Source organism: Lepeophtheirus salmonis, chromosome Z, assembly GCF_016086655.4.
Source record: "Lepeophtheirus salmonis chromosome Z, UVic_Lsal_1.4, whole genome shotgun sequence".
Lineage (NCBI taxonomy): Eukaryota > Metazoa > Arthropoda > Copepoda > Siphonostomatoida > Caligidae > Lepeophtheirus > Lepeophtheirus salmonis.
Genome location: NC_092584.1, coordinates 13308999 through 13321586, shown reverse-complemented (window position 1 = coordinate 13321586; position 12588 = coordinate 13308999). Strand labels below are relative to the sequence as shown.

General features: G+C 33.4%; 2 long non-coding RNA genes across 2 annotated transcripts; both read left to right on the top strand.

Moving 5' to 3' along the window:
* The first annotated feature begins 10759 nt into the window (after positions 1 to 10759).
* Positions 10760 to 11251, top strand: LOC121130575 (uncharacterized). The gene is made up of 3 exons (XR_005868757.2): positions 10760 to 10873; positions 10963 to 11048; positions 11115 to 11251. It is a non-coding gene; the product is annotated as an uncharacterized lncRNA (long non-coding RNA).
* Positions 11252 to 11314: 63 nt separating this feature from the next.
* LOC139907373 (uncharacterized) lies at positions 11315 to 11823 on the top strand. Its single transcript, XR_011783933.1, has 3 exons — positions 11315 to 11451; positions 11503 to 11627; positions 11688 to 11823. It is a non-coding gene; the product is annotated as an uncharacterized lncRNA (long non-coding RNA).
* The last annotated feature ends 765 nt before the right edge of the window (positions 11824 to 12588 follow it).

The following is a 12588-nucleotide window of genomic DNA, read 5'->3' as shown; positions in this document are numbered from 1 at the left end:
AAACATGTGGTGCTGACAACAATGGAATCCAACGACTTTATCCTGTCCAGTTAGTAGAATAGAATAACCACAGTTATGATGATTTGTGTCGGTTTTAAGAACTTTGACATCATTTAGAATGCCTGCAGGCCGAGGAACACAGTGAAACCCATCAGGGCCATTTGTAATTTTTAGTCCACAAGTACCAGAAGAAACAAAACAGCACAGTTGAAAGAGACACCAACTAAACATTGTGCAAAACGGTGATCGAATTACAACAGGGCAACATCGTGTTGCCCAAGGACCAGGTTGAGAGCTCCTGCAACAGGTGCAGGTCCAGGCTGGAGAAGGTCATCGCCACTGAGGGTAACTATTTTGAGTAGAATTCGAAGCCAGAAGCCATACCTTGCAAATAGTTTTTGAACTTTTTGATTTAATAAATTATTAAAGATTTCAACCTATTGTTTTGTAAATATTTTGAAAAGTGTCGACCATATCGAGTCCACCCGGTATGCAGTTCCATGTTTTTGTGAATAGAGTGGAAAGATCCTTGAATATTGTCAGTATACATTAGAAATCATTGGAACTGGAACTATTGATATCTATAAAACCTCTGATAGACATGAAGTCCAGTACCTGGACGGATCTGACACAGTGACGTCGTTAGATAGATTCAGTACAATAATATATTACTATATTAAGTAACCCTCACTCTTATTTTTCAGACACGGATTTCAAGGACCAAACGTCAATATGTTACATCTTGGACTCGATAATACGCTATCTTTTCATTGGTTGAGTACCCCGAGAACTTGTCATTTAGCTGGGATCGTGCAGACTCTTGATATTATGATAACATATCCAGGACTCTACACTACGATAACTCTCCTTACATTATGTGCTACGAGAACTTATCATTGACTTAGTGGCATGAGGACTCCTCTAGGACTTGATTTTATTATAACTCATCCTATACTCAGTGACATAATTATTCGTCTTGGTCGTCAAAGAGTTGCCTACCCTTGCTGTAGATTATATTTACTTACTCAAATAAATAAATATGTACAATTTTTCCTTCAGCTTCAAAATACGTTTTTATTTAGAACAAATTATTTTGTATTGCTTTTAAACATTAACAAACACTACAAATTATTTGGAGAATTGACGATATTCTAATAAAGGCATTCTGCTCACTCGGTGTTTAGTTTTTTAACACTTTTTGACTATTTTGATTTATTATATTGATATACAATTCTTTTTTTGTTCTCATGAATTTAATCATTTACTTCTGAGATGGATATCTCATCACTTTCTCGTAGTCCAAAAAGATATGGAGAAATACTCGACTCGTCTTCTGCAGTACGTTTCGTCGAACACAATACTATTTTTTTTGTCTTGAAGATTTTGTTCAAGCGACCCTTCAGATATTTAACGGTTATTCTTTTTTCTAAATTAAGTGATGTTAACAGTTTTGAAAGTCGACGTATAGTTGGAAGATCAAGGAATTCTTTGCGTAGCTCTCTGTATAAAGTAGTTGACAAATTTTTCCTTGACATTTACAAAGCATACATCGATGTGGTGTACCTCCTCTGTGAATGATCTTTTAGAAGGAGAGATAAATATTCGGTGAGGAAGCTAAGTTTGTTTTCTTGATCTCCATCCAAATAAGGATTAATGCTTTGGAGACTTTAATAACTATTTCACCTTCAACATTGGTTTCAGTTGAATTTTCAGAAAAAAAATTGGAAGTAGACTCAGAATTTAAATAGGTCAGTATGTTCAATAAAATATCACACATATTAATATAATCATCAGTATCAATGACGTGTTTCATTAGTTGAAATGAAAGTTCCTAATTCTCGTATCTGAAAAGTTGAAATATACAGGATTTTTAATGCATGTACATTTTAACAGACTAAAATACTTAGCACAGTCTAATTGATAAGTCTAAATTAACTTTGTCACAAAATCCAATGAAAAATCCATGTGAATCCCAAAATCTAAGAGTATGAAATATCAATGCCTGATCAATGGAGTCAAAGCGCTCATAAACCCCATTGGGTAAGTGAGCTCTGTGCACTTGAAACTTAGTTCTGATATCGAAGAAATAGTAGTGGCTATTTCGAATGCATTCATTTTATTAATAACATTTTCTCCGAGTCGAAGAGGGAGATGCTTTACTCCTCACTATTTCGACTGGCTTGAAAAAATAGGAGGGCATGTTTGGAAACTGGGTCGGTATAGCATCCTTGTTTAATATTTTGATACAAATATCCTTAGGCCCATATTTGTTCGTATCCTCAGATTGAATTTTATAGTAAGAAGATAAAAATGCAGGTCACATTAGCAGAATATTTTGAAGGCTCTTAATTGTGATAAGAGAGGTCTTTGATCCAAAGACTTCGTCGTTACTTATCTTCTCTAAAAATATGGACACATCTTTTGGGAGGAGGAGGATCCTTCTTCTAAAACTTATTTAGGCTGTAGCCACTACGACGTCCAGGTGCAGTTTTCCTATTACTTGGATGAACTTATATTTAAACAGTATAGTCAAATTTCCTCCGTGAAGTGAAAACGAATCCTACTTAGTAGACTTGTTTTGGAAGGTTGCGAGAGTGTTTCTTCTTTATCATAGAATTCATTTCTCTATCTAACAGCAAGGATTACTAAAACTACTATAGATAAAAGAAAAATATTGTGCTCACAAATAGAGGCCAGCCTTTTTCTTTTCGACTAAATACAAAAATGAAAAATGACAAGTATGAAGAGTGATGTTCATAGATGAAAAGAAAATATAATGGAGGAAGGCTCGGATTTTTGTAGCCGCTAATTGAATATATGTTTGTTTTTCAATTTATTTTATTTTAACTCTTGATATATATTTATTTATTTTTAAATGTATTTAATTAAAATACAAATTTGAAAGAAAGTATGAAGGGTTTCAGTGGAGCCAAAAGCTGACGTAAAACTTAAAGATAGGGATTTTACATAGTGCCACATTTTGGGCGGAATGTAAAGTGCATCACTTGGCTCAAGAATACCTTCTAAGCCGGAAGCCTGAAAATTTTGGGAATTCATTTAAATACGGATTTTCAATAACAATTTGGCTTGTATTTGAAATTTTGTATTTCAAAACAAGATTTTCTGTCGAATAGGGATAGAGGTAGTTTGTTTGACATTGGTGCTAGAGGCAAAAACACTTACTCCCTGCAACTTGTGTAAGAATGTCATATTTAGGGTCAGTGTGAAGGGGTGACACTGTGCCTTTCAACCAAAACCAAAAGATAATATTCTTCTTCTTCTTCACCAGAGAAGCAATAATCAGGTGTATTGATATCTTCTCTCAGAGAAGTAACTTGATCCAATAAATTATGTTGCCCTTAATATCCTTTCTCAGTAGCATAGTCATTCAAAATGAAATCATTGATTGTCATAGCCATTTGAGTCCAATTCCCGTCCTTATAACGAGATAGACCAGGAGTAGAATTGAGGATCGGCATTGGAGAAATTCCTATCAGTGCTAAATATGGAGTTGGATTTGTTATAATTTCATTTATTGCTCTTCGAAGCTCGAAAATTCAAGATAGCTTAGCTGATCTCCTTAAATATTTTAATTGTCAGGCTAACCACCTTCATTTCCAGTTGTTTTTTTCACATACCGGTAGATCATATTATTTTTATCTATGGTGATGCTAATTGGAATCATTTTGGGAATGTTAAAAAAAAAAACCACTATAGTAATCCCCATGATTAGCAGAATGTTTTGGAGGAGAGCAGCTTAGCTGTCATGAGGTTTCATTATATCAGCTACAAGCAGCTGTAACAAGAGGTGAGGGGAAGTCGTAAATAAACAAGGACTTTTACAGGAATTACTCGGATGTCAATCTTCAATTCTACTACAAGGACTTTCAATTATTTCTCCGCAACAAATCCTCTGGGTTACTCTCCGTCTTTTATGAGCACACACAAAGGAATTTCACTCCTCAGGAATAAATAATAATGACAACAGCTTAGGAAAATAAAATTCACTCTTCAGTTTGGCAACTACAAAAAAACGAGCGAGCTAAATTCATTCTTTATCAAATCGTTGTTGTGGTAACATCTGCTCTAATGAAGAATTTATAGTTTACTGCGTAGCTTTGTACAATAAAATTGTTGAAATACCTACAAATTTTATTGCTATGCCGGATTGAAATGAATGGAGGTTAGGAAATTTGGAAATACCTAACGAAGGTCAATAATCTTGGATTCAAATGGCGTCAAAGTAGTTTGTTTAACATCAGTTTCTCCATAAATTAAAAAAATAACTTATTTGAAAGCTTTTAACTAACTATTTAACTATTAAATCCGGGAAATAACTGAGACATAGTCTTCTACCAAAATCGAAAATAGCATTTTCTGTAATTATTACGCTTCGTATAACAGACAAACATTGCCTAAATAATGTAGAAGATAACTACCCAAGAAATTATTGGTGTTATACTCAACATTTTTCATGAGCACACTCACTCATGTAGTTACTCAATACATAGACGCTCTCTCCTCAAGAATATTAATCATAGCTTGAAAACAAAATAATGGTAACGTTATAGCTAGTGATGCGTCATTTTTTATTTCAAACCCCTTGTCAGTACTTAAAGAAGGTAAAATCGATCCCTTGTGACGTTATTGAATCCTTTTTTTATTAATTATTTTTGTTATTTAATTGAATTCATTGAGTTTTATAGCGCATTGTAATGAAACGATGAATATTTTTTGCAAGCTATGTGCAATGTCCTTAATATATATCCTATGTAAGTACCGATAGGACCAGTCGTAAGACTTGACTGGAACGAATAAATAAGGACCGACACAACACTAGTTATGACTGATGAGCCAGGGAGTACTTTAGTATCTATAGCGTAACCTGGTTGAGCCGAGCCCATACAAACTTGATGTTACATGCGAAACATCTGGCAAATTTTATATATGACTACATTGTTGTTTCTTAGATCAAAAATATGTATATGTTCAGCTGCAAAAAAAAAATATACATATATATGTTCAGCGGCATTTGTAATCCAAAATTAAATTTCAAATATTAGATTTCTTAGAAAAAAAAACTTCAAAATCCATTGCTATTAACTAAAAATTAAATTTTTTCCCCACAAAGATAAAAAATCCAGAGCTATTAACAAAAATTATTTTTTTTCAAAACTCCAAGCTGTTCAAAAAAATTAAATTTTTTGAACTAAAACTCCAAATAATATATTTTTATAAAAAAAATGTCAAATATTAAATTTTATAGAAAAAAAACTTCAAATATATATTTTTTTTTCTTTCAAAAAACAATTTATGAATCTATTTTTGCACCAAAAAAGAGTATTCTTAAAAGCAAAAATTCCTTTATTTTTGGGAGCGCTACAACCCTCCAGCCCACTCCTTCGGATGCCCCTGATGTTATACATCAGAGAGCGCTGTATACCATGTATACTCACTCATTTCGATATGCAAGGTACCTGTGAGATTTGCATTGTTATTTCTTAGATCAAAAATATGTATCTTAGGGAGCAATATATACTTATTCCCTGTATACACCCTTGCTATTGCATAAAAAAATCTTTGGATATGTAATAAATATGGGTACATTCTTATTTCACAGATCAAAAATATGTGTATGAATATAACCTTCATTCAAACATCCGAGCATTATTTTTACTCGCTTGATGGCTCATAACTTGAATCAATGTTGCTTTTTAAGGTTTTTATTACGAACATTAGCAAGATAATCTGCAAAAAAAAATGCCAGTCAATTTAGTCAAATACTATAAACTCACTGAATAACCAAATTGTATCTCATGGTCACTTAATCGAATGCCTTAATTCCCTTAATGGATTACCCTTGTAGATTGAAAGTGGTAAGAGTTGATATTATAATAAATATCCAGGATTGAAGCTATATATTGTTATTTAAAAAAAAAAAATATGCTTGAAGGTTTCTTAATGACTTTCTTTATTTAAGGCTATATAATCTGAGATAGATAGTAAGAGAGATGTTCAGAAATAGTACGTTTTTGGTTAATGATTGTGAACGGTATCTGGTAATATATCCTACATAGTATTAAAATAATTGATGTGTGTGTCTGATTTCCATTCATCCCGCATAGAAAACAATGATGAAAACAACATTCAAAAATGGAGACGGATACAGATTTTAAATATAAAATAAAAGTTGTTCAGAATTCTGAGTTACGTACGTAGGTCTACATTTCATTCTAACCAGACTAGATTTATAGGCTATATGTTGATTTTTTCATAAAATAAAGATCGATTCCCCGTGTCTAAATTTTTATTTTTAAAGTATGGGTTGCCGATTCGAAAATAAATAATAAAAAAACAACGAATTATTGTACTAACGGAGAAGAGGAGAACGTATATTACATACGAACAAAAAATGGGAATTAGGTAAATGAGGTAAGAAGAAGATTAGCGAGTTAGTCCAACTATGTATCTTTATTACAGTTGAAGAAGGAACATGGCAAGTTAGCCCTGGTAATGGCTATAAATAAATCACAAAGTCATACATTTGAAAAAAATTGCTTTAAACTTACCAAAATTAGTATTTTCATATGTTCAATTCAATGTTGCATTTTTAAGAGTGGCAAAAAGGGGTGCAGGTTTGATTAAATTTACATCAAATGGACAGAAAACAACAAAAATGTTGTTCACATGGAGGTTTTATAATAAAAATTTACCTATAAAATGTTAGTATAGTATATAGTAGATCATTTTAGTTTAGAATTTTAACATCAACAAACGAAAATGTAAATAATTTTTTAATTATTTTTCATTGGCTATCTTTAAGGTATCGTGTTCGCCATAGTATATATATTCCTTGCTGGTATTGATTTTTGTTGAATACAAAGATTGCCAGTTCAGTACAACTTAGTATATTCACTAAATTCCTGTTGGTAGTAAGTACATAACAGATAACACGATGAATAATTCTTATGTTACTGACGGTAGTACCCAGCATTGCCTGGAGTACTTAGGCGTCGGCTAAAATACAATTTTGTTAATAATATAGAATATAATACCTACAGTATTTATTTAAACCGACTATATTGTTGCTTCTTATATCAAAAATATGTTTATGATATACATCAGTGCACCCATTACAGACACTTAATGCTACATGCACAACGACTCTCAGTGTTCATCAACATGACTGAATTGTTATTTCTAAGATCAAAAGTGCCTTATTTGCATTGTAACATTCATCCGGATAAACTTTGCTTTATTAATATAGATTATAATGGCAGATATCTTAATTTTGGGATACTATGTACTCTATTTATTGTTGACTACAGGCAATGCCTGCTATCATAAATCATTCTAAAATTTTTGTTTTTCTATTCGTAGAATTTTCTATTTTAGTATTAACAATGTAAGTAAGATATATACATACATAGTATATACAATATTCAATAATGTAAAATACTATTCCCTGCGGGTTTTAAAGGTCTTGGAAATTAAGTTTTTTATAGTTAGAAGATTGCACATAATGGTTTTAAATGACCTCCAATTTTCATACCATATTGATCTTCTTTCAGAAATAAGTGATTTGATTTTCTTTACACTGTAGGGCAGCAAAACGTGGACCGCTAATTATTGTTTTATTTTCCCATTACTATGAAAATGAGATTACTTTTGATATTCTGTTTCCACCGTCCTTTTTACATACACAAACTATACTAATCATTTAGTAATTTCATCATCATGAGCGAGGAACAAGCAAAAAGGCTGAGCATCTCAGATCTCTTAGATGCTATAGTTGATGTTATGAGGATTATGGACATTGTTAATTGTTCTAGGAGGCTAGTGTTTAAGTTGGACAGGATGAAAACCTCTCCAGGACGTCAAGAAGTGGAGGGAATAATTTAAATAGGGATAAAAAGTGTATTCTAGTTCGGAGAATCCCACTGAGTCGTTGAATCACCTCACAAAGGACTTTTCTGTGGCTCTTAGGACCATCAGGAGGCCTATAAAGTACAACTTGGTATTAGTTTTTTCCACAAGGATCCTATGACACCTTCTGAAAGAAGGCATGAAAAAAAGGAGGCTCAAGAGGTATAAGAAAATCCTCCCATGGATCAAGGCAAATGGGTCAATGGCAAGATTTTCTAGCACCAAAAGATTTCCTCAGTTGATCAACTCAACAGCTGCCGGAACGGTCGCTCGCATGTAGAAACAAAGAAGAGGTCCAAGGAGTTTATCAAAATATCCAATCCAAATCATGGTTCTCGGCGTTGTAACTTCTGATGGAAAGAAGATGCCTCCATCCTTTTTCAAGGTTGGATAGAAAATCAGCCAGGAGGCCTACTATAAAGTGCTTTGGTACACCGTCTTGCCATGGGTAAAGACCAACTACCCGGAGGGTAACAACGTGTGGACTCAGGACGGCGTCCTGTCTCACACATCCACCATTATACTTTATAATCAAACCTCTTGAATCGGAGTACGATTTGACACAGTATAATATCTTATTTCTTCGATGGATAATTTTTTTGGACTTAGTTCAACAATATCTACATTTATATTTACACGATTCCTTTTTAGACTTGCTCATTCATCTCGGAGCTTGCTCGGGACTGTTCATACACATTTATAGGACCAAAAGATTATTTGAAATGATTGGATTTCAAATATGATACCCACGTCCTTCTAGATAGTGTTCATAATATCAACGAAACGGATACTAATTTTAGATTTGTTTTTTGTGCGTTATAAACAAATCAAGAAGTTTTGCACAATATTTATTTTTCCAAAAGATTTGTTGTTTAGTATTATAACAGCTGAACTAGTTTTGGAGCGCACTCATCATGAATATAAGTTTGGATTACTTCTTATGTTCCTACCTCTTATCAATTTGAAATAAAAGGTTTATCAAATCAAGCATACCTAACAAATTCTACATTTTTTAAAAGTTGTTAAGCTAGTTTAAAAACTTGATTTTAGTCATCATTAAGATCAATCGCTATATAATTATTTTTTAGGCTCTAACGTATCCATTGACAAAGAAAAAAATGGAAAAAAATATGCGTAATTGATATACCTTGTATTTTAAGCTACCTTGCATCTTATGTGACAACATCAAAAAATTTGAGAGATAAAGAATGTGACAGTTATTCCACAAGATAAGCTAGAACCTTTTTGGCATGCTGTTGAGTTTGCCTCTCATTCTCAGATATAGTTTTATCCTTCCTTTATAGAAGTAGCGTTGGAAGATAAATCTTTGTTCTTGTTAAATCATTGCTAAAAAAAACGTTCAAAACTTGAGAAACCTTTAGAAGGCAAAAATCATAAAGTGGGTTCACAAATAAAAATTATTAACTGAACACAAATACATATTACGACCGAAAATAAGTAATAGCGCTCATAAAAAAACCGAAAACTGAACACCCTCAGGATTTATTGATGTTTTTACATTAAAAATTTATAAAATTTCCACAAATATTGATTTTTTTATCTTCCATACTCATTAAAATTTTATTAGCTTTCACTTGGGACCACTTTCAATGCAAAATTACACACCTCTGCGTAGCTACAATGAAAAAATATTTAGAATTTTGAAGCACTTTTAAAAACATCGACAAAAAATCTAAATGACTTTCACGACAGACATATCCAATGTCCAAAATTAAAATATTTTTATTATTAGTATGTTTATACCTTGAAGAATGGGAATTATATCAGTTTGCATATGTTTTAAGAAAAAGTCAAATTTGAAGTGGGGGGTCGGGCTAGAAAATATCGGACTAAGCCTTCTATGAGTTGACAGATTTCGAGCCAGCTTGCGGGCCAAAATATGTAGTCTATACAATAAAAGTATTCTTATATATACTCATGAGAGCTAAATATATTTAAAACATCAGAAGGTAATAACTAATTGATGAAGTAAAATATCACAGAATCAAATCCCGATCAATTTAATGAAGGGGCAATAATTTTGAAGCTTTACATATCTGTTGAGTTATCAACTTAAAACGTTTCTATATTGATTCTAATACAAATATATTCTTTATAAATTCTAATTTTATATACATACAGGTTTAATCTTTCTATATGATGACTGCTCATCTCCCCTAAGACAACAAATATCATAATACATTAACGTTACTAACACATAATATTAATACACTTCACAAAACATAAATATATAACAATGACGGATAATTATATAATACTAATATTATGTAAGTCGTTTTTAAGGACATTCTCGTTGATACGTTTTTACGAAGAGTCTGTAATGTATAATATTTTTCCTTCTACATCTTCTCGATTATTCACGTGTGTTCCACATCTTTGTTTTTGTATTTTAGATCCTAACGTAATCTCCAGGAATCAAAGGGTTTTGATTTGTATAGGTGCGATCGTAGTATTTTAGGATGATAGGTCTTTCTCTCCCGCCCTCTCAAAGTCGGAAGGCGACATGCAAGTGTAGACAATGGGCAATGCTGGATCTGAGTCCTTTATGAGTAACCAAATACTCATTGGGGTGGACTGAGTCTGTCATATCTGAGTGTATTTCTTTATTCAAGGAGTGATGAACGAAATTAAGCCCAGTCATTAGATTTTTTGTGTATCATCTTCATGGACATAATGCCTAAATCTTTGCAGAAGTCCCCAAATTCCGTCCGGAATTATGGTCTACTGTCAGTTCGAATATGCATTAGAAGCCCCCAATCTTAAAACCACATCAACATGATATCAGTGACTGACTTAGTTGAAATCTTTCGTAAGTCTATGAGGAGGCACCCTGAGTAGCTGTCCATAACTACGTTGACCTCCATTAGGTTGGAAGACACGGATTCGAACGGCCTTGACGATGGGGATTGTTGCGTTGATTCTAGAGGTAATGAAGAGCCTAGCTCTTGGTAAAAAATTACAACTTGATATCAACTGTTTAATTTCATTTGATATTCCCTTTTATATTTTGGAAAGATGTATCCCCCATCGTCGATACTGTCTTGTCTTACGGATAATAGACTCATTTGGAGAGACTTGAATAACTTGAGGAAAAGACTCAAGTAAGTATAATTCACAGTTTTGTAGGCCATGCTATGAAACAATTAATTCATCTTGGAGATCTGTAGTAACGTATGCCGTGATGTTTGTTTTGAAGATTTTTCCTATTTTGATACGAAGACAGACGGCGCCCATGCATCTCGAGCTTGAATTGTTCGCTGCTGTGATGAAGAGTCTTTTAGATGAGTCTATTTCGATGTTATACTCTAATACCAAATCGGGATAAATAAGAGACTTAGTAGCTCTTGTATCAGATAGAGCTTTCATGGTAAAAGGTTTGCCCTGACCTTGGATAAACTTCAGCCTCGAGGCTTGGAGTAATGTGATTGATTGATAAAGTTTTCATTCGGATCGTCGACGTTTCGATTGGCTTGGCCTTGCTCTGCACTGGAGATTTTGCATCATGTAAGCATATTTTCTTTAAATGGTCCTTCTTACACCTCTCATTTATAACAGGACATTCGAAAAGGTCGTTGTGATGCATTTGGCTCGCGGCATCAATAGCGTTTATATTTTAAGTTCCGGTGGATGATGATGACTTTTGTTTGTGGTCTGATTTTGTTATTGTCGTTTCGATCTATGTAAGTAGACAGAGCTACAAAATTTCCTTGTTTTTCCTCTTTTGTTTTTACCCACAATAGATGAAACCGACTCCCATCCCATGGATATCTGGATAAGTTTTTAATGGTTTGGCTCACTTTTACGTAGAAACTCTTTGTATAGACGTCTACTCATTCTACCGGTGATCAAGCATAGGGTTTACAAATATTCTTCATGTATATTGCTGAACTCTGTTTCATGTCCCTGTAGTATAAGATGGAGATGCCAGTCTGAGAATTTTTCTCCCTGTTTTTGATGACATTGAAAGAAGGCATACGGTCATGTTAGGAGGGGGGAATTCCCTGAAGAAAAATTATGTATATTTCATCTAAATATCCTCCGATGCCCATTATTGGAGTGTCTGGAGTTGTTGTGAATGATAATATACTTTGTCTTTTTAAAGATCCCTGCTAAATATCACTTTGTTCATTTGTCCCATCTTATTTGTAGAGTAGTAGAGCTCGTAACTTGTCTGGCCTGATCTGAATTCTGCCAGTGTCGAGTCTTTCGTGAGTCTCTCTGAATTCAAATCGTTATTTATTTTTGCTGTTTTCACTTTTTGGACGAAAAGGGGGGGTTACTGTCTTTTGGTTTTATGGAAATTTTAGAGAGTTTTAGGATCGTAGCCTTAATTTCTCGACTGTTTCGGTTACCCCTTCAAGAATAATCTCCTCAGTCTTGGCCTCCTCTTCTTCCCACTCCAAGTCAGAGTTACATCTTGTATCCATTTCTTGTAAGGCATCCTCGACTTTTGAAGATGATGAATTGAACTTTCTTCATCAAATCCTTGGTTCTTTCCTCCAATGTTAAGGACTCCACTCCTCCCACAAAGTTCCTAATTGCTGTACATTTCGAGTTACATTCGTCTTAATCCGTGGATAAGGCACTTTAATTCTCAGCTGTGTCATGTTGAGTAATCAACTTACGACGTTTCTATTGATA